Raw genomic sequence first — 21,934 nt, 5'->3', positions numbered from 1 at the left:
CACCCGCTGCAGTCCTTAGCCGCTAGCTGTCATTGGGATGTAACTGCTGAGCCCCTCTATACCAACATCAGTAATACAAAGCCCCGCGCTGGAGTGAAGAAGAAAGTACCCTATTAGTTTTTTCTAACACCACCCAAAGCCAGAAGAAAAAAAATAATATCTTAGACCTCCCCTTTAAATAAAAACATGACTCCTATACAAATAAGCCGTCATCCATGTGTGACTTTGCTGCAGATTTAATGCAAATTGCCATAAATAGAATAATAGAAGGATAGATGATAGATAGATATTTCCTAGGAATTTCCTAATTTGATGTGAAGTTTTTCTGCTGTGAAATGTTGATGTTTTATCACATGTTTTTCACACTTTCTCCAGCTGACTACATTTTTCTCTCCACGCCATTCTTCAAACATAATGGTTTCTTAAAGCTCAGATCAAAGCCGAGCTCCGATGTGTTTTCTTAGCTCGGCTCCTTGTTGCTTTAGCTCTTCACGGTGTTGCTGTTCCTCACTTGTTGCACTTTGTAGAGGTTTTCAGTGTATAAATGTTACATAAAGATGTGGAAGATTGGGATCTCCACTTTCCCGCACAGGTCGTCCACCACATACTCCTCCGGTGTAACCGGCTCTTCTTACCGTCAAGGACTTTCATCTGTTGAGCGGAACATAACAAAATTAGGAGACTTTCATGACATACAAAAAATTGTGTATGAGTTTAACTTTTTGATCTTTTGTAAAGGGATGGGAAGGAGTAAGATCTCCTATTTCCATCAGATAAAACATCAATTAAAGCGGATTACAGATTAAAGGGGTTGGCCACTTTTCAATAAATCTCTTTTATTAGACATGTATGTGTGTCTTTGCCTCCTTTTAGAGCTTCAGCTTTCCCTGTTCTCCTCATGCTGCCCTCTGCATAAACACACCACTGCCGTCTCTACTCCAGGACATCCATCTCATGTCATCCCCTCTCTCTCTATCTTCTCACAGTCCTTCCTGGGATAAGGGAGCAGGATGAGTCATAACTCTACTGCTGCAGCTCCTCCTATTCAGCAGGTCTCAGAGATGTAGGGAAAGAGGCACAGAGGGTCTGCACACAGTACAAAAGTAGGACTGCTTAAAAGGGTATTCCCATTTCAACAAATCTATGTTATTGCTTATGAGATGAAAAGTTGTACACTTTTCTGATATACTTTCTGTATCAGTTACTTTCTATTCTATACAAAGCTTCTATGTTTACTTCTTTGGACAAAAAACTGCATGGCTTGTTAGTATCACAAAGAGTAATTAGATCTGTATATTATAACAAGTCATGCACCTGTGTGACATCACATGAGCAGGGATATAATGAGCCATGCACCTGTGTGATATCACATGACCAGGGATATAACCAGCCGTGCACCTGTATGACATCACATAACCAGGGATATAACCAGCCGTGCACCTGTATGACATCACATAACCAGGGATATAACCAGCCGTGCACCTGTATGACATCACATAACCAGGGATATAACCAGCCGTGCACCTGTGTGACATCACATGACCAGACATATAATGCTCTGTGCACCGGTGTGAAATCAAATGACCAGGGATATAATGAGCTGTGCACCTGTATGACATCACATGACCAGGGATATAATGAGCCATGCACCTGTGTGACATCACATAACCAGGGATATAACCAGCCGTGCACCTGTATGACATCACATAACCAGGGATATAACCAGCCGTGCACCTGTATGACATCACATAACCAGGGATATAACCAGCCGTGCACCTGTGTGACATCACATGACCAGACATATAATGCTCTGTGCACCGGTGTGAAATCAAATGACCAGGGATATAATGAGCTGTGCACCTCTGTGACATCACATGTCCAGGGATATCTGGAGTCATGCACCTGTGTAATATCACATGACCAGGGATATAATAAGCCATGCACCTGTGTGACATCACATGACCAGGGATATAATAAGCCGTGCACCTGTGTGAAATCACATGACCAGGGATATAACGAGCCGTGCACCTGTGTGACATCACATGACCAGGGATATAATGAGCCGTGCACCTGTGTGACATCACATGACAAGGTATATGATGAGCCGTGCACCTGTGTGACATCACATGACCAGGGATATAACGAGCCGTGCACCTGTGTGACATCACATGACCAGGCATAGAATGAGCCGTGCACCTGTGTGAAATCACATGACCAGGGATATAAGGAGCCGTGCACCAGCAGGTCACACAGCCAATGTCTCTCTTATTACTGATGGAAGGGGGAATTAGCTGCTGCCTTGGGTGTTCACAAAGAAATGTTTATGCCGGACTCAAAGGAAAGACGAAGATCGGACTCACATGGGATCATTAACATAGATGGTGAGCCAACTTTATGAATGGACTCTGGAACTTTACAGGCATGGGGAGGAACAATATAGGGATAGTTGTTGTACTTCTGTATAATAGCAGTTGTAAAATAAATGGCTAGTCACTGTGGGCAGGGCCGGATTAAGGTTGGTGGGGGCCCCTGGGCGCAAAATCTGGTGGAGGCCCCCACTGAGTATAGCGTACACACACGTCATCCTGCTTCCTTTCCACTATCCCAGCTGTAACACAGCTACATACAGCCGCCTCATCCCCAGTAACACAGCTACATACAGCCGCCTCACCCCCAGTCACACAGCTACATACAGCCGCCTCACCCCCAGTAACACAGCTACATACAGCCGCCTCACCCCCAGTAACACAGCTACATACAGCCGCCTCACCCCCAGTAACACAGCTACATACAGCCGCCTCACCCCCAGTAACACAGCTACATACAGCCGCCTCACCCCCAGTCACACAGCTACATACAGCCGCCTCACCCCCAGTAACACAGCTACATACAGCCGCCTCACCCCAGTAACACAGCTACATACAGCCGCCTCACCCCAGTAACACAGCTACATACAGCCGCCTCGTCCCCAGTAACACCGCTACATACAGCTGCCTCACCCCAGTAACAAAGCTACATACAGCCGCCTCACCCCAGTAACAAAGCTACATACAGCCGCTTCATCCCCAGTAACACAGCTACATACAGCCGCCTCACCCCCAGTAACACAGCTACATACAGCCGCCTCGCCCCCAGTAACACAGCTACATACAGCCGCCTCACCCCCAGTAACACAGCTACATACAGCCGCCTCACCCCCAGTAACACATCTACACACAGCCGCCTCATCCCCAGTAACACAGCTACATACAGCCGCCTCGCCCCAGTAACACAGCTACATACAGCCGCCTCACCCCCAGTAACACAGCTACATACAGCCGCCTCATCCCCAGTAACACAGCTACATACAGCCGCCTCGTCCCCAGTAACACCGCTACATACAACCGCCTCACCCCCAGTAACACAGCTACATACAGCCGCCTCGTCCCCAGTAACACCGCTACATACAACCGCCTCATCCCCAGTAACACAGCTACATACAGCCGCCTCATCCCCAGTAACACAGCTACACACAGCCACCTTGGCCCCAGTAACACAGCTACATACAGCCGCCTCGCCCTCAGTAACACAGCTACATACAGCTGCCTCCCCCTCAGTAACACCGCTGACTATAGCCTGGCAGGCACACGTCGGGCATTGTGGAGAGAAGATCGCAGCTCACCCCTCCCGTCTCCATAGAGAATAGAGCTGCATGGTCGTTCTTACGGCCATACATAGAGCACGCTCTATTTCTTTTGCGGCCGCAGCACGAAACAGTGAGTACTCGTTGTGCTCACCATACCAAAGCACTATAGATGCCTATGAGGGAAGTGTATCAGGTAGCAAATTTGCGGCCAGATATACGTCCCCCATACATGTTCCCTTATACAGACATGTTTATACAATTACACACTGATATATACACACCTTTATATACTTATATACACACAAATAAAGTTCTACACTCGTATACTTGCGCCCATATATACAAACACAAGTATACACTTATACACACATTTATGCACTCATATACCGTATTTTCCGGACTATAAGGCGCACTTAAAAGCCTTGGATTTCCTTGGAAATCCAAAGTGCGCCTTATAGTCCGGTGCGCCCTATATGAGGGCAGCGGACCCTACTTACATAGGTCCCCGCTACCGGAGACAGCAGATCTCCAGCGGGAACTGCAGACCACGCGGCACGAACAACTTCTGCCGCGTGGTCTGCAGTTCCCGCTGGAGATCTGCTGTCTCCGGTAGCGGGGACCTATGTAAGTATTCCATTCTCCACCTCCCCTTCCCCGCGTTCCGTGTCTCTTCTCGGCGTCGCGTCCCGTCTCCGCTCCACCCCCGGACCTCCGCCACGCCCCCGACCCTGCGCCTTATAGTCCGATGCGCCTTATATATGGAATTTTTACATATATAAGGCGCATCGGACTGTTGCGCCTTATATTCCGGTGCGCCTAATGGCCCGGGAAAATACGGTACATTTATACACAGAGTATATATAAACTCATAAAGTATATACACACATATAGCATATACACACACATAAAGTATATAGAGCATATACATACCATATTCCCAGTAATATATATATATATATATATATATATATATATATATATATATATATATATATATATATTTAAATATACACACATATATGCTTATATAAATATATGCATGTATAAATACAGTATATACACCTATACACGGTAGATGCATATATACCCATATACACAGTATATATATTTATACACGGTAGATGCATATATACCCATATACACAGTATATATATTTATACACGGAAGATGCATATATACCCATATACACAGTATATATATTTATACACGGTAGATGCATATATACCCATATACACAGTATATATATTTATACACGGTAAATGCATATATACCAATATACACAGTATATACACATAAATAAACAGTATATACACATATACACATACACAGTAGATACATATATACACATACACAGTATATACACACATACACAGTATATACACACATACACAGTAGATGCATATATACACAGTAGATACATATATACACAGTATATACATATATACACATATGCCCTGTATATACACATATGCCCTGTATATACACATATGCCCTGTATATACATATATACACTATATACATATATACACACAGATAAATTGATATGTATATACTTACCTTTTAGGGTGCTTGTTCGTGCGGGTGGGTCTTTCGGTTGCTTGTTCGGCCGGGGAGGGGGTCGGTGGGTGCTTGTTCGAGCGGAGGGGGGGTTGCTTGTCCGGCCGGGTAGGGGGGCGGCGGGTGCTTGTTATAGCGGGGGGCGGAGGGGGGGTGCGCGCGGGTGCTTGTTCTAGCGGGGGGCAGAGGGGGGGGAACGCGGCGGGTGCTTGTTCTAGCGGGGGGGCGGAGGGGGGGTGCGCGGCGGGTGCTAGTTCTAGCGGGGGGCGGGGTGCGCGGCGGTTGCTTGTTCTAGCGGGGGCGGAGGGGGGGGGTGCGCGGCGGGTGCTTGTTCTAGGGGGTGGAGGGGGGGCGGGGGTGCGCAGCGGGTGCTTGTTCTAGCGGGGGTGCGCGGCGGGTGCTTGTTCTAGCGGGGGGGTGGAGGGGGCGGGTTGGTAGCTCGGCCATGCATGCCGGGGGATGGGCGGGCCGAGAGGCGGTCATCTGTTCTGGGGGGGCGGGCAGAGAGGCGAGCGCAGAGTCACCTGTGGCAGGGTTTAGGCGGTGTCACCTGTGCTGGGGCGGGCCCGGAGGCGGTGTCAACTGTGCCGGGGGGAGATGGCGGCCGTTGAGGAGGAGTTAGTAACACTCATGCCAAGGGGGGCGGGCGGCTCCTCCAGCGGGCATCTCAGGCGGGCGGCGCGGGCGCACAGGAGGTGCGATCTGGTGGGGGCCCCAAGGGGGGGCAAGATGGTGGGGGCCCCGGGGCTCGAGCCCCGGGAGCCCCGCCTATAATCCGGCCCTGACTGTGGGTTAGCTTACCTGTCACAGGGGTGTAACTGCAGCAGAAGCAGCCATAGCAGCCGCTATGGGGCCTGTAGTGTCAAGTGGCCTCCGTCATCTCACCTGACACTAAAGTATGGATGTTCACCATTATATACATATTATTCTGTACATTGTATAGTATGCTATGTGTATGTGGATTTTGGGCCACGCTGTGTGTCTATGTCTGATCATCACCAACCCTAAGCCCCCAAACTACAGATCCTGCTGAGGTCTGACCACCGTCTATGTCCCCCGGGTAGTGATACCTTCCCTGATTGTTAGGCCGTGTATCCATAGTAAGTGCTCTGTCTCTTTTCACTCACGGTTCCTAATATCCAGCAATTGTCAGTAATAAAGATGTAAGAATCATCCCCTCCATGTCATCAGTACATCATGTCTTTAGTTATACATACCAAATCTAATTGGAGAGGAATGAGGCTCAGTGATTATGATGGGGGGGCACATATTTTAGGCTTGTTATGATGTTACATGTCATCCATTCATTATGGATATTGCAGCTCTGGGATGGTGGTAACAGCTGCTGCCGCTATATAGCAGCTTCTTTGTCCTGATGTCATGAGGCTTCATAGTGCGGTAATATACATAATACATCTTCATACATATTCTGGGTTGTTCTATGATTTGGGGTCTTTTTTTGTCTGAGTTTGACAATTACACTTGGCTTTTAGATTCACTGAAGTGCTAAGGTAATACCAACATACAGAACACATACACTCACCGGCCACTTTATTAGGTACACCTGTCCAACTGCTCGTTAACACTTAATTTCTAATCAGCCAATCACATGGCGGCAACTCAGTGCATTTAGGCATGTAGACATGGTCAAGACAATCTCCTGCAGTTCTCCCGAGCATCAGTATGGGGAAGAAAGGTGATTTGAGGCCTTTGAACGTGGCATGGTTGTTGGTGCCAGAAGGGCTGGTCTGAGTATTTCAGAAACTGCTGATCTACTGGGATTTTCACGCACAACCATCTCTAGGGTTTACAGAGAATGGTCCGAAAAAGAAAAAACATCCAGTGAGCGGCAGTTCTGTGGGCGGAAATGCCTTTTTGTGATGCCAGAGGTCAGAGGAGAATGGGCAGACTGGTTCGAGCTGATAGAAAGGCAACAGTGACTCAAATCACCACCCGTTACAACCAAGGTAGGCAGAAGAGCATCTCTGAACGCACAGTACGTCGAACTTTGAGGCAGATGGGCTACAGCAGCAGAAGACCACACCGGGTGCCACTCCTTTCAGCTAAGAACAGGAAACTGAGGCTACAATTTGCACAAGCTCATCGAAATTGGAAAGTAGAAGATTGGAAAAACGTTGCCTGGCCTGATGAGTCTCGATTTCTGCTGCGACATTCGGATGGTAGGGTCAGAATTTAGCGTCAACAACATGAAAGCATGGATCCATCCTGCCTTGTATCACCGGGTCAGGCTGGTGGTGGTGGTGTCATGGTGTGGGGAATATTTTCTTGGCACTCTTTGGGCCCCTTGGTACAACGCCACAGCCTACCTGAGTATTGTTGCTGCCCATGTCCATCCCTTTATGAGCACAATGTACCCTGTAACATCTGATGGCTACTTTCAGCAGGATAATGCGCCATGTCATAAAGCTGGAATCATCTCAGACTGGTTTCTTGAACATGACAATGAGGTCACTGGACACAAATGGCTCCACAGTCACCAGATCTCAATCCAATAGAGCATCTTTGGGATGTGGTGGAACGGGAGATTCGCATCATGGATGTGCAGCCGACAAATCTGCGGCAACTGTGTGATGCCATCATGTCAATATGGCCCAAAATCTCTGAGGAGCTTCCAGCACCTTGTTGTATCTATGCCACGAAGAATTGAGGCAGTTCTGAAGGCAAAAGGGGGTCCAACCCGTTACTAGCATGGTGTACCTAATAAAGTGGCCGGTGAGTGTATAATACCAACATACAGTATATATATAATATCAACATACAGTTCTTATATAAAACCAATATACTGTGCTCATAAAATACCAACATACAGTACTCATATAATATCAACATACAGTATATATATAATATCAACATACAGTTCTTATATAAAACCAATATACTGTGCTCATATAATACCAACATACAGTGCTCATGTAATACCAGCATACAGAACACATATAATACCAACATGCAGTATTCATGTAATACCAACATACAAACACATATAATACCAACATACAGTGCTCATGTAATACCAGCATACAGAACACATATAATACCAACATACAGAACACATATAATACCAACATACAGTATTCATGTAATACCAACATACAGAACACATATAATACCAACATACAGTACTCATATAATACCAACATACAGTACTCATATAATACCAACATACATTGCTCCGGTAATACCAACATACAGTACTCATATAAAACCAAAATACAATACTAAGGTAATACCAACATACTGAGCTCATATAATACTAACATACAGTGCTCAGATCATACAAACTTCAGTACTTGCAAAATATCACCATATGTTGTGTAACAGCTCCATACAATGCATTAGTATCACTACTAAGAGTTTTAATGATGGTTTTCTGATGATTTGGGTGCCAGGACCTCAGTGGCGCCCCCTTCAGCTCACCCCCTGACCTTTACTACACAGGAGCCCTTGTAGACGTCACGTCCTATATCACAGCCAGAGCGCGCTGGACATCATACGATATTCTTACAACACTGCTCAGGATGAATTACTGACCTCTAATTGTAAGGCGGATAATGAATTTCAGTAGACCACATGCAGAGACGCGTCACATTCTGCATCCTGAGAGTTCACCGAGTGGAGCTCCGAGCAGATGGTAATAATCATGTATGAGCCGCACTGGGGGAAGACCTACACAAGGTAATCACATGCGATCCATCCATCCCCGGCACATATCCCTCACTCCCCGCTCTCTCCCAGCCTCAGCGATGACAGAACCTTACAGGAGAACTCGGCTGCATCTGCTCGGAATTTCTATCTCTTTTGTTACTTTTGAGGTTTCATCATAGAGACGGTAAAACTGCGGGAACGTTTACACGTCAATTTCATGTACGGTATTACTGCAGCTTCTTCATATCACATAGGACAGAGGATGAAAAATAGAAGATACACAGGTAGATAAGAGATGGATACATAGATAGCTAGATAGATTCCATGGATAGGTAGGTAGGTAGCCCCTGCCGGCCTCTACAGAGCAGAGTAGGCGCAGATGCTGGGGTCATTGGGCTGCACGTCTCATATATCTGAAAACTGGCAGGCAAGCCGCGGTTTAGTCGAAATTCTATGGCGCAATTGTGAGCTCCGGCGGCAAGGTGCATGGCTGCGCTACCGGCTGGCTGGGTTCTGTGCTCCCAATAAATCCAGTGGGTTCCAGGGTCAGCGTCATAAGATGGCGCAATTAGCGTCAGCGTATAATAAATGTGGCCCATTGTGCTCAGTACTAAAATGTACCCGAACCACCAGCAACGCAAAATCGGTTCGGAGGGCGGAGTCGTCGTAATTCATGCAACTGAGTCACTGCTTATACGGCAGAATTCGGACGTACAAGACGGGATATATATTCCCCCCACACACACACTTTCCCAATATATAAGGAGGGACATTAATCATAGTCTGTTAGACTGTTTTGAGCGTTTTTTGGCGCAAAAATCTCGTTGATTTGGCGCATTTTTGCCCCATTTTCTGGCGCACGGCAAAGTTCGGCACTTAGTGGTTTGGAGTCCAGATGTTTGCACAGGATCTACCACAAATTTGCGCCTAAAAAGGCGCAAAAAAGGCGCAAAAATGCTCCTCCTCTGAGCAGGTGTACTTAAAAAAAAAATCACTTTTCATTACTAAAAACAAATTTTAGGTTCCAAAATGAGAAATTCCCTCTTTGCAACATGGAAAATACTTTGGAGCAGTTTTAAAATGTAAAATTTCTCCAGTAACGACTTCATCATTGTCTATGGGATCATCTCTGGGAGTGATTATTGTCTTATTGTACAGATCTGAGAATATTATTAGTCTCCATTTCATGTAAATTATAATAAAAAAGGCAAAGACTCATTTCAGCAAGAATTTTTTTTTTTTTTACATCTCTGTAACTTTTAGTCCCTGCAGTTACATCACAATGATAGTTCTTTGAGCAGAGATGAAGCCCTGAACGTTCTGTCACATTTTCTCAGTCTCCTTTCATTATTGCTCACAAATGAGATCTAACAATTGCGCCAAATTTAGGCGCAAATGAATCGGACATGCGACAATTCCAAAGTGCATTTACTAAGGCAGAACCAGATCCATCATAGATCAGGAGCCAAAAAGAAGAGCAAACCAGGCGCAAAAATAGGCGAACCTGAGACCCCCGATGATTAATGTCCCCCATAGAGAGATAGATATGAGATAGATATGAGATATGATGTAGATATGAGAGAGACATAAAGCAAATGTCATCATCTCCTAAGTGGTGTCATTTTTAGGGTTTTCCAGTTATAATGGGGGTCATTTTGGATCCAGTGCTGGTGATACAAGATGTGAAGTATCGGTTCTTTCTCTCTGATGTAGATGGAGGCCGCGCTGTTCCCCTCGTTGTTGGGGTCTTATTGATGTGTTGTGTGGTGGAGAGTGATTATTACAGATGTAATGGCTCCTTTCACAGCCCGTGTAGAGCAATCAGCTTCAATCACAGGGGCCACACGTTTCCTCTCGCTACGACCTATTGTGAGCCGTGAACTTTTCCCCTTGGCCTCCACATTCACTTATTCAGGACCTGCAAACCTTCCTCACAACCTAATGAGTGTATTAATAATTCCCCAGGGGGTTCACCTGAGCCGAGATTAATTCAGGAAGGAAATTGTGAGGAGATGTTACAGGATCCAGCACGGAGGTGTTACTACTACTCCTCTCCGGGGGAGATGTGAAAGAGACGCTCTGTTACCCGCTACCCAAAAAACATCACATTTCAGCTTTAGAAGTGCGATAACCGTTACTTCAATCATGTTTGTAGAGTTAAATTCCTTTTCTTTAATTAATTTTTTACATAGGCCCCACCCATTTATGTAGGACACACCCACATCCAAAATAATTTGCACAAATATTACATATAAGGTATTTTACCCTAAAACAAATACAAACATTAGACCAAACCTATAAAACAATATATAACCGAAAACGGATAAGACCCCTAAATTGATAGATTCATGGTAGATTCCTCTTTTTGGAAAAAAAAAAATCACAAATCAAAGACCCCAGACCAGACCCCAAACCATGTAGCCTAAAAAAAGTACAGGCCCTGATATAGGACTCTGAAACAAATACTGACCCCAGATAAGACACTGAAACAGGGAGAGAATCTATATAGGAGCCCCAAACAAATATAGACCCAAATAAGACCTGTAATCAAGTGCAGAGCCCAGAGAAACCCTAAAACAGAGATGCAACTAAAGACTCATGGGGCAGAGGGCAAAAATTTTGTCTGACACCTCCAAAATACTTTTCCTCATGCCCAATCAGTACCTTACAGAAGCTCACAAGATCCCATCAGCCTCCAAAAATCTACATGTCATAAATCTTAGTGCACAGAGTAAGGTTGAAGGATTTATGATGCTTAAAGGAGTATTCCCACAAAGACAAAATTCTTAAATATACTAAGGATAACAGAATAATTGTAACTCCAGACAGAATTTTTTTGGTCCCGGTGACAATCGGATTTTAAAAATGTTATATGCAGATACCTGTGATAACTGTTATAGCTGATTATTGTAGCCTAAGGATAAAGTACTGTAAATTACCAATTACCAGAGGTCCGTTTGTAACTAGGGGTCATGTGTAAGTCGGGTGTTCTTAAGTAGGGGACTAGATAGACCCCTGAACAAATACCAAACTCATATTCCACTAAACAAAATACAGAACCCATACAAGATCCAAAGTATTAGATGTCCCGGAGCATTGAATGGATAACAAATGGATAGTGGGGTTCCCAGGTAAAAATCCATGAACAAATAATATTCTTGGTTATAACTATAGTGGGTCAGATTTACTTACCCGGTCCGTTCGCGATCCAGCGGTGCGTTCTCTGCGGTGGATTCAGGTCCGGCCGGGATTCATTAAGGTACTTCCTCCGCCGTCCACCAGGTGGCGCTGCTGTGCTGAAAAGCATCGGAATGCACTGGAGTTCACCGGTTCGGGCTGAGTGAAGGTAAGTGCAAGTTCCGAGACAGATTTTATGTTTTAAATGCGGCGGTTTTTCCGTATCCATCGGGTTTTTGTTCGGCCACGCCCCACGATTTCCGTTGCGTGCATGCCAGCGCCGATGCGCCACAATCTGATCGCATGCGCCAAAATCCCGGGGCAATTCAGGGAGAATCGGCGCAAATCGGAAATATTCGGGTAACTTAGTAAATTACCCCCATTGAGTCCAGATGTGACCACCCCTTTAAGAGTCCATCCTAAAAGCAACTACAAAAAATATAATTTTTTTATAAAAATAAAAGGTAAAGCTTCTAATCAAATCCACCTTTGATACTCAGAATTTCCCAGGACTATATCAACACGTTGTCAGAGGTTTCATTCCTGTAACAAAGCCCATACAGTGTCGGCACAGTAGTCGCGGCGCTCATGAATATTCCATCGTACGTTGCAGCGTTGCAGTGTTCCCCCTATCCCATTACATGGCTGCTGAGCTATTCCTCTCCCATTGATGAGAGCGGCTCAGTTCCGTCACTCACGACTTTGTTTGACTAATACGATTGATGACTGAACTCCAGCCTATAATTAACGCTGGACTGAAACATGATGGACGCCTGGCCCGAAACCCGCTGCCAGAACCGATAGTCTAAACAAACCAGCTCATGCATTAAACATGGATTAAGGGTCCAGCGCTTTCCAAGGATTTGTACATCCCCCATGCTCCCAGCCAAGTGGAAGTAACTTGGGTAGAAAAGGAACATTTATTTTCACTCATTGTACAGTAACGGGATGTCTAGGAATTCATTACTGTAATGAGGTTTTTTAAATAAAAGTAAATGATGAAGTCATGAAGAGGGATAGAGTAGAATCAAGATACAGTGGAAATGAGATAGGGTAGAAGCAGGATAGAGTAGAAGCGGGATACAGTAGAAGCGGGATAGAGAAGAAGGGGGATAGAGAAGAAGGGGGATAGAGTACAATCAAGATACAGTGGAAATGAGATGAGGGAAGAAGCGGGATAGAGTAGAAGCAGGATAGAGTAGAAGCGGGATAAAGTAGAAGCGGGATAGAATAGAAGCAGGATAGAGTAGAAGTAGGATAGAGTAGAAGCGGGATAGAGTAGAAGCGGGATAAAATAGAAGTAGGATAGAGTAGAAGCGGGATAGAGTAGAAGCGGGATAGAGTAGAAGCGGGATAGAGTAGAAGCAGGATAGAGTAGAAGCGGGATAGATTAGAAGCGGGATAGAGTAGAAGCAGGATAGATTAGAAGCAGGATAGATTAGAAGCGGGATAGAGTAGAAGCCGGATAGAGTAGAAGCGGGATAGAGTAGAAGCGGGATAAAATAGAAGTAGGATAGAGTAGAAGCGGGATAGAGTAGAAGCGGGATAGAGTAGAAGCGGGATAGAGTAGAAGCAGGATAGAGTAGAAGCGGGATAGATTAGAAGCGGGATAGAGTAGAAGCAGGATAGATTAGAAGCAGGATAGATTAGAAGCGGGATAAAATAGAAGTAGGATAGAGTAGAAGCGGGATAGAGTAGAAGCGGGATAGAGTAGAAGCGGGATAGAGTAGAAGCAGGATAGAGTAGAAGCGGGATAGATCAGAAGCGGGATAGAGTAGAAGCAGGATAGATTAGAAGCAGGATAGATTAGAAGCGGGATAGAGTAGAAGCCGGATAGAGTAGAAGCGGGATAGAGTAGAAGCGGGATAAAATAGAAGTAGGATAGAGTAGAAGCGGGATAGAGTAGAAGCGGGATAGAGTAGAAGCGGGATAGAGTAGAAGCAGGATAGAGTAGAAGCGGGATAGATTAGAAGCGGGATAGAGTAGAAGCAGGATAGATTAGAAGCAGGATAGATTAGAAGCGGGATAGAGTAGAAGCCGGATAGAGTAGAAGCGGGATAGAGTAGAAGCGGGATAGAGTAGAAGTAGGATAGAGTAGAAGCAGGATAGAGAAGAAGCAAGATAGAGAAGAAGCAAGATAGAGTAGAAGCGGGATAGAGTAGAAGCGGGATAGAGTAGAAGCGGGATAGAGTAGAAGCGGGATAGAGTAGAAGCAGGATAGAGTAGAAGAAGGATAGAGTAGAAGTGGGATACAGTAGAAGCGGGATAGAGTAGAAGCAGGCTAGAGTAGAAGCGGGATAGAGTAGAAGCAGGATAGAGTAGAAGTGGGATAGAGAAGAAGCAGGATAGAGTAGTAGCGGGATAGAGTAGAAGTGGGATAGAGTAGAAACAGGATAGAGTGGAAGCGGGATAGAGTAGAAGTAGAAGCAGGATAGAGTGGAAGCGGGATAGAGTAGAAGTGGGATAGATTAGAAGCGGGATAGAGTAGAAGCGGGATAGAGTAGAAGCGGGATAGAGTAGAAGCAGGATAGGGTAGAAGCAGGATAGAGTAGAAGCAGGATAGAGTAGAAGCGGGATAGAGTAGAAGCAGGATAGAGTAAAAGCGGGATAGAGTAGAAGCAGGATAGAGTAGAAGCGGGATAGAGTAGAAGCAGGATAGAGTAGAAGTGGGATAGAGTAGAAGCCGGATAGAGTAGAATCAGGATAGATTAGAAGCGGGATAGAGTAGAAGCAGGATAGATTAGAAGCAGGATAGATTAGAAGCGGGATAAAGTAGAAGCGGGATAGAGTAGAAGCGGGATAGAGTAGAAGCGGGATAGAGTAGAAGTAGGATAGAGTAGAAGCGGGATAGAGAAGAAGCAGGATAGAGTAGAAGCAGGATAGAGTAGAAGAAGGATAGAGTAGAAGCGGGATAGAGTAGAAGCGGGATAGAGTAGAAGCGGGATAGAGTAGAAGCGGGATAGAGTGGAATCGGGATAGAGTAGAAGCAGGATAGAGTAGAAGCAGGATAGAGTAGAAGCAGGATAGAGTAGAAGCGGGATAGAGTAGAAGCGGGATAGAGTAGAAGCAGGATAGAGTAGAAGAAGGATAGAGTAGAAGCAGGATAGAGTAGAAGCAGGATAGATTAGAAGCGGGATAGAGTAGAAGCCGGATAGAGTAGAAGCAGGATAGATCAGAAGCGGGATAGAGTAGAAGCGGGATAGATTAGAAGCAGGATAGATTAGAAGCGGGATAAAGTAGAAGCCGGATAGAGTAGAAGCTGGATAGAGTAGAAGCGGGATAGAGAAGAAGTGGGATAGAGTAGAAGCAGGATAGAGTAGACGCGGGAAAGAGTAGAAGTAGGATAGAGTAGAAGCGGGATAGAGAAGAAGCGGGATAGAGTAGAAGCGGGATAGAGTAGAAGCAGGATAGAGTAGAAGCAGGATAGATTAGAAGTGGGATAGAGTAGAAGCCGGATAGAGTAGAAGCAGGATAGATTAGAAGCGGGATAGAGTAGAAGTGGGATAGATTAGAAGCGGGATAGAGTAGAAGTGGGATAAAGTAGAAGCCGGATAGAGTAGAAGCGGGATAGAGTAGAAGCAGGATAGAGTAGAAGTAGGATAGAGTAGAAGCGGGATAGAGAAGAAGCCGGATAGAGTAGAAGCGGGATAGAGTAGAAGCAGGATAGAGTAGAAGCAGGATAGAGTAGAAGCAGGATAGATTAGAAGCAGGATAGAGTAGAAGCGGGATAGAGTAGAAGCCGGATAGAGTAGAAGCGGGATAGATTAGAAGCAGGATAGATTAGAAGCGGGATAAAGTAGAAGCGGGATAGAGTAGAAGAAGGATAGAGTAGAAGCGGGATAGAGTAGAAGCGGGATAGAGAAGAAGCAGGAAAGAGTAGAAGCAGGATAGTGTAGAAGAAGGATAGAGTAGAAGCAGGATAGATTAGAAGCGGGATAGAGTAGAAGCCGGATAGAGTAGAAGCAGGATAGATTAGAAGCAGGATAGATTAGAAGCGGGATAGAGTGGAAGCGGGATAGAGTAGAAGCGGGATAGAGTAGAAGTTGGATACAGTAGAAGCGGGATAGAGAAGAAGCAGGATAGAATAGAAGCAGGATAGAGTAGAAGCGGGATAGAGTAGAAGCAGGATAGAGTAGAAGAAGGATAGACTAGAAGCGGGATACAGTAGAAGCGGGATAGAGTAGAAGCAGGTTGGAGTTGAAGCGGGATAGAGTAGAAGCGGGATAGAGAAGAAGCAGGATAGAGTAGAAGCGGGATAGAGTAGAAGCGGGATAGAGTAGAAGCGGGATAGAGTAGAGGCAGGGTAGAGTAGAAGCAGGGTAGAGTAGAAGAAGGATAGAGTAGAAGCAGGATAGAGTAGAAGCAGGATAGAGTAGAAGCAGGATAGATTAGAAGCGGGATAGAATAGAAGCGGGATACAGTAGAAGCGGGATAGAGTAGAAGCGGGATAGAGTAGAAGCAGGATAGAGTAGAAGCAGGATAGATTAGAAGAGGGATAGAGTAGAAGCAGGATAGATTAGAAGCAGGATAGATTAGAAGCGGGATATAGTAGAAGCCGGATAGAGTAGAAGCGGGATAGAGAAGAAGCAGGATAGAGTAGAAGCAGGATAGAGTAGAAGCGGGATAGAGTAGAAGCAAGATAGAGTAGAAGAAGGATAGAGTAGAAGTGGGATACAGTAGAAGCGGGATAGAGTAGAAGCAGGATAGAGTAGAAGCGGGATAGAGTAGAAGCGGGATAGAGAAGAAGCAGGATAGAGTAGAAGCGGGATAGAGTAGAAGTGGGATAGAGTAGAAGCGGGATAGAGAAGAAACAGGATAGAGTAGAAGCAGGATAGAGTAGAAGCGGGATAGAGTAGAAGCAGGATAGAGTAGAAGAAGGATAGAGTAGAAGTGGGATACAGTAGAAGCGGGATAGAGTAGAAGCAGGATAGAGTAGAAGCGGGATAGAGTAGAAGCGGGATAGAGAAGAAGCAGGATAGAGTAGAAGCGGGATAGAGTAGAAGCGGGATAGAGTAGAAGCGGGATAGAGTAGAAGCGGGATAGAGTAGAAGCGGGATAGAGTAGAAGAAGGATAGAGTAGAAGCGGGATAGAGTAGAAGTGGGATAGAGTAGAAGCGGGATAGAGAAGAAGCAGGATAGAGTAGAAGCGGGATAGAGTAGAAGTGGGATAGAGTAGAAGCGGGATAGAGAAGAAGCAGGATAGAGTAGAAGCAGGATAGAGTAGAAGCAGGATAGAGTAGAAGCGGGATAGAGTAGAAGCGGGATAGAGTAGAAGCAGGATCAGGTAGAAGCGGGATAGAGTAGAAGCGGGATACAGTAGAAGCAGGATAGAGTAGAAGCGGGATAGAGTAGAAGCGGGATAGAGTAGACGCGGGATAGAGTAGAAGCGGGATAGAGTAGAAGCGGGATAGAGTAGAAGCGGGATAGAGTAGAGGAGGGATAGAGTAGAAGTAGGATATAGTAACTTAGTCCTGTTTCTTTCTAACGTTGCTGAGGTTGAATACTAACATACTCTATAGACATAGGTTCGCTATTTTAATATTTGGGAATAATGAGTGATTTGGAGCCTCTGAGGCCCCTAGCTAGGTCAGGGGTGAACAGGTCTCAGCGCCCCTTAATAAAAACCTCCAAGACTTTGTGTGCACTCAGCTCAATGGTTGTGGCTTTTGTGGGGACCATCAATACTGTAGAAAAATATCTAAAAAGTATAAGGTGACAAACAGAGTGAAATTATCCCATCCAACCACATGTTAGGCAAATATATATATAGGTTACTGTACATATCTCTTGAACCCTGTGCAATTTTTGTGGGGTGTTATGAGCAATACCACCCATGTTTGGGAGCCATGTTTTACAGATGGGTCCATGGGCCCGTTCTGTACTTCATTTCATGGCAATTATAGTATGAAAAATTGGGAAGTTATCACATTAAGACCACTAGGTGGACCTAACTTAAAGGGAACCTGTCACCAGATTTTATCCCATAAAACCAATACCCCCAAATATGGTGCTGGTGTCATATTAAAGATAAAAATTTCATATTTCAGATGGCCTCAAGCTTGTATTTGGTGCAATCTACAGATAAGTTAAAAATATACGGAACTGGGTCCTTATCTACAACTCACATTTCCAACTATGGGGCAGATTTACTCACCCGGTCCATTCGCGATCCAGCGGCGCGTTCTCTGTGGAGGATTCGGGTCTTCCGGCGATTCACTAAGGTAGTGCACACGATGTCCACCAGGTGTCGCTGCTGCGCTGAAGTCCGTCAGAGTTCACTGGAGTTCACCAAGCTATCCTGGGTGCAGGTAAGCGCGTGTCAAACGACACTTTTTTTAAAAAAATACAGCGGTTTTTCCGAAAATGTCGGGTTTTCTTACGGCCACGCCCCCCGATTTCCGTTGCGTGCATGCCGGCGCCGATGCGCCACAATCTGATCGCGTGCGCCAAAAACCCGGGGCAAAACGGCGCAAAACTGTAAAATTCGGGTAACCCGATGGAGAAACGTGATTCGGGCCCTTAATAAATGACCCCCAATGACTTTTACTGCCACTGTCTCTGGTTCTATAGAACACAGAACAAGAAGCTTATGGTAGGTGCTATAGAACAGAGGATGCCTGCAGCCTCTACTTGACACATCTCAGACAAAAAATGGCTCTTCTCTGATCATTATCACATGACTTTGGAGGAGATTTCTTAAATATAGGTAAATAGGTGAGATTTTACATAAAAGAGGGAATTCTAGAAAGGGCATTTCATCTTTATCTGCTTGGAGATTAATGGGGTGCCATTTAACTGTGATAACTTCGATCAGATTGGTTATGCCTCTACTGAAGAGGGACATTGGTAAATTGTTTACCAGTATCTTCCACCAACCATCTGCCCATAGAGACATGTTATCTATATTGTCCATACATATTACATATTACACTTCGCTCCTATAGACTAGGGGAATTGCGCTGGTGAAATCCTTCCTTCCACGCATTGTCTCGTTGCATTAGGAAACACAATAGGAAATTCCCGCTCACCGGTGACCAGTAATGGGACTTGGCTTCCGAGGTCATTAATTACAGTGTAACCTCCCGCATCTGCCATACATTACCCTCATGAACTGCAGGGCTGGAGCTGATAACTAGTAACCAAGTCTATTAATTACAGCCCAATCCTGACCAATCAACACCTCAACACAAAAACTGGGAGAAGTAACAGGTGGGAAAACATGACGCTTCAAGACCCCAGTGCAGAATGTACAACCGGACCCCCCAGAGCTACATGTGGTGTAGAGTAATTGTGTGGTGAGAGAAGCGCTGGGAGACCTCAGGTCTAACTGCAACCTCTGCTCCTCATGTACAGTACAGACCAAAAGTTAGGACACATCTTCTCATTCAAAGAGTTTCTGTATTTTCATGACTGTAAAAATTCTAAAGGCACTGAAGGCATCAAAACTATGAATTATCAAATGTGAAACTATATACTTAACAAAAAAATGTGAAACAACTGGATATCTGTCTTATATTCTAGGGTTCTTTTGCTGTGATTACTGCTTTGCACACTCTTGGCTTTCTCTTGATGAGCTTCAAGAGGTAGTCACCTGAAATGGTCTTCCAACTGTCTTGAAGGAGATCCCAGAGATGCTGAACACTTGTTGGCCCTTTTGCCTTTATTCTGCGGTCCAGCTCACCCCAAACCATCTGGATTGGGTTCAGGTCTGGTGACTGTGGAGGCCAGGTCATCTGGTGTAGCCCCCCCCCCCCCCCATCTCTCCTTCTTGGTCCCATAGCCCTTACACAGCCCGGAGGTGTTTGGGGTCATTGGCCTGTTGAAAAATAAATTATGGTTCAATTAAACGCAAACCGGATGGAATAGCAGCTGCTGCAAGATGCTGTGGTAACCAAGCTTGTTCAGTATACACCCCTAACAGTGTCACCAGAAAATCCCCCCACACCATCACACCCAACAGTGTCATGAGCAAAGCCCCACACACATCACACCCAACAGTGTAACCAGCAAAGCCCCCCACACATCACACACAACAGTGTAACCAGCAAAGCCCCCCCCCACACCATCACACCCAACAGTGTCACCAGCAAAGCTCCCCCACACCATCACACCCAACGGTGTCACCAGCAAAGCCCCCCACACCATCACACCCAACAGTGTCACCAGAAAAGCCCCCCACACCATCACACCCAACAGTGTCACCAGCAGAGCCCCCCGACACTATTACACCCAACAGTGTCACCAGCAAAGCCCCCCCAGACCATCACATCCAACAGTGTTACCAGCATAGCCCCCCCACACCATCACACCCAACAGTGTCACCAGCAAAGCCCCCCACACCATCACACCAAACAGTGTCACTAGCAAAGCCCCCACCCACCATCACACCCAACAGTGTCACCAGCAAAGCCCCCCACACCATCACACCCAACAGTGTCACCAGCAAAGCCCCCCACACCATCACACCCAACTGTGTCACCAGCAAAGCCCCCACACACCATCACACCCAACAGTGTTACCAGCAAAGCCCCTCCACACCATCACACCCAACAGTGTCACCAGCCAAGCCCCCCACACCATCACATCTACCAGTGTCACCAGCAAAGCCCCCCCCCCACACCATCACACCCAACAGTGTCACCAACAAAGACCCCCACACCATCACATCCAACAGTGTCACCAGCAAAGCCCCCCACACCATCACACCCAACAGTGTCACCAGCAAACCCCCCCCACACCATCACACCCAACAGTGTCACCAGCAAAGTCCCGCACACCATCACACCCAACAGTGTCACCAGCAAAACCCCCCCACACCATTACACCCAACAGTGTCACCAGCAAAGTCCCGCACACCATCACCCCCAACAGTGTCAGCAGCAAAGCCCCCCACACCATCACACCCAACAATGTCACCAGCAAAGCCCCCCACACCATCACACCCAACAGTGTCACCAGCAAAGCCCCCCACACCATCACACCCAACAATGTCACCACCAAAGCCCCCCACACCATCACACCCAACTGTGTCACCAACAGAGCCCCCCACACCATCATATCCAACAGTGTCACCAGCAAAGCCTCCCCACACCATCACATCCAACAGTGTCACCAGCAAAGCCCCCCACACCATCATACCCAACAGTGTCACCAGCAAAGCCCCCCACACCATCACACCCAACAGTGTCACCAGCAAAGCATCCACACCATCACACCCAACACTGTCACCAACAAAGCCCCCCCACACCATCACACCCAGCAGTTTCACCAGCAAAGCCCCCCATACCATCACATCCAACAATGTCACCAGCAAAGCCCCCCACACCGTCACACCCAACAGTGTCACCAGAAATGCCCCCCACACCATCACACCTAACAGTGTCACCAACAAAGCCCCCCATACCATCACATCCAACAGTGTCACCAGCAAAGCCCCCCAACCATCACACCTAACATTGTCACCAGCAAAGACCCCCACACCGTCACACCCAACAATGTCACCACCAAAGCCCCCCCACACCATCACACCCAACTGTGTCACCAACAGAGCCCCCCACACCATCATACCCAACAGTGTCACCAGCAAAATCCCCCATACCATCACATCCAACAGTGTCACCAGCAAAGCCCCCCACACCATCACACCCAACAGTGTCACCAGCAAAGCCCCCCACACCGGCACACCCAACAGTGTCACCAGCAAAGCCCCCCCACACCATCACAGCCAACAGTGTCACCGGCAGAGCCCCCCCCCCCCATCACACCTCCTCCTCCAGGCTTCACGGTGGGAGCCAGTCATGTAGAGTCCTTTCCTTCACGTTTACTGCATCACACAAAGACACGGTGGTTGGAACCAAAGATCTCAAATTTGGACTCATCAGACCAAAGCCCAGATTTCCCCTGGTGTAA

General features: G+C 46.3%; 1 long non-coding RNA gene across 1 annotated transcript in view; it reads right to left on the bottom strand.

The window, feature by feature from the left end:
* Window positions 1–212: 212 nt before the first annotated feature.
* Window positions 213–21,934, bottom strand: part of LOC140132458 (uncharacterized) — a 53,340-nt gene continuing 31,618 nt past the window's right edge. Inside the window, exon 2 of the long non-coding RNA XR_011855659.1 lies at window positions 213–651. This is a non-coding gene — a long non-coding RNA (uncharacterized lncRNA). The remainder of the gene's footprint in view (window positions 652–21,934) is intronic.

Source organism: Engystomops pustulosus, chromosome 5 (genome assembly GCF_040894005.1).
Source record: "Engystomops pustulosus chromosome 5, aEngPut4.maternal, whole genome shotgun sequence".
Taxonomy (NCBI): Eukaryota; Metazoa; Chordata; class Amphibia; order Anura; family Leptodactylidae; genus Engystomops; species Engystomops pustulosus.
The sequence above is the reverse complement of the archived record's forward strand: the minus strand, read 5'-3'. Positions and strand labels throughout refer to the sequence as shown.